Raw genomic sequence first — 1,962 nt, 5'->3', positions numbered from 1 at the left:
GGTTTTTTGGATGACTCCTGTGGAAATTATGGTAAAAATAATTTAAAAAAACCAACAAACAACAAACTATTCAATAGTGCAGTGGCTGCGCTTGTGTGAATGGGCTTTTGTAAATGAGGGTGTGAGTAAAAATCCATCTGCAGTCTAACTGCCATTCGATACCAACACGAACACTAACACTGAACAGGATATGGTCAACATTGACCGAAAGATCAGTCTGTAGGTTTCCCATTCACCGAGTGTATCTGGTCGTCGGGGATATGTTCCGCGGAGAGTGCATGCTGGCAGGGAAAGCAAGCGTAATTACGCTCTTTTCAGAGCGATTTGCACTCTCCGTCGTGATTGGCTGCCGGTACATATTCTGTAATTTACCCCACTGCACTGGTTAGCCTGTAACAGTTAGTAGTCTATCCTAGGCTTTTTTAGCTTGTCATCAGAGCTTGGAGAAGGCTTCCAGACCATACAATGGCCAATGTCATGGTCATGGCAATGCACCGATGGGGCAGATTTAGCCCGACCAGCAACCAGACGCTGCACCATGCTTCGACAGGGAAGAATGTGCACTGTAGAACTCTAAGCGTTATAGAAGTTAGGGCAGATTAATATGATTATCGTTAAGGTTAAACTAACCCCGGGACGCTCCGTATACACAGTTACACACTGTGGGAGCCAACACTGCGTGTTGGGGCTGGTCGCAGTTAAGGTTAAACCATCATTGTTTAAGGCACTATTGTTAGCTCGGGTTCGAAAACTAACGTGTGTTGCAACAGTGTCTTAAATCAGAAGTCATGCACTATCCACATAACCCCGGCCCAGGCCCGGGTGCTCCTTCACCATGTTCACCCAGCCTATTTTATAGCCAGGTCAAACAGTTACTAAGTATACGAATTACGATGTACGAATAGCGGAATACGATTACCTAACCGCAGCAGCGACCCCATACGGACAAATACGTACCGTGTTACAGCGCCCCGCGACGGGGTTAACGATTACCATGATTACGAAGGATTCTACCTATAAAATTGACTAAAACGACGTAAGTGGCCGGATTATCATTTCATCAATCTGTGAATTGAATAATAGTGGACACACGACAAATGATAACTTACCTGTCTTTTGACAGAATCAAATGAAGTTCGTATGACAAGCAAGAAAGATATCACCCGTACATGAATGTGCGTGTACAGCGATGTAGACTCTATGTACAGCTGTGTCATGCAGTGTGATTTTCGCATTGTAAACACAAGGTGCCGGTTTAAAAACTGTGCACATGCCGTATTTGGCAGAAATCAGCCAATGAGATTTTAGCTTCGCAAGAGTATGAAAGCGCCCCTCTACAGAGTTTGGTGGCGGAGGGCGTCATGCAGTTTCAATCACAGAACTCTTGTTCTGTGGTTTCAATACGGCTGGGCGTCGGGATCTTGGATAATATACTTGTACATTTTTATAATGTTGTAGTACATGTACATTGTACATTTTTTTTTTGTAATACACGTGCTGTAATACGTACTATTCAAAAATCTCATCATAATTGTCCAGACTCATCTTGATCTTTTGTTCACTATTTTTTTTTGATTGACTCCATAAATCGGCGAAAAATACAAAACAGTAAGTCAACAAAACTAACACAAATCAGCAAGATTATAGTAGCCATCAACATCAAAATAATCATACTCCGCTTTCATTATGCAACCACGTGACTAGATATACTTCCATTAAAAAAATAAATGAATAAAAGCTGCCCGAGTCTGACACATCTTAAAATAAAAGACTATTGTAAACCATACAAACAAGTGGAATCTGTTCAGTGAAGTGCGTAAGTCAGTGGCACAAAAAAAATAATAATAATAAATAGAGGCCTTGAAGTGTGAGCGCGGTAAGTTTTTTTTTCTTTTTTACTTTTTTTTTTTTTTTGCTTGTTAGCTCATAAAACCCAGAAGTGGGCCCCAGCCCCCGCTTTTG

This window comes from Diadema antillarum, unplaced genomic scaffold (genome assembly GCF_040938485.1).
Source record: "Diadema antillarum isolate AM-2024a unplaced genomic scaffold, OU_Dant_1.0 seq00000626_RagTag, whole genome shotgun sequence".
Classification (NCBI taxonomy): domain Eukaryota; kingdom Metazoa; phylum Echinodermata; class Echinoidea; order Diadematoida; family Diadematidae; genus Diadema; species Diadema antillarum.
This window is presented reverse-complemented; position numbering follows the sequence as displayed.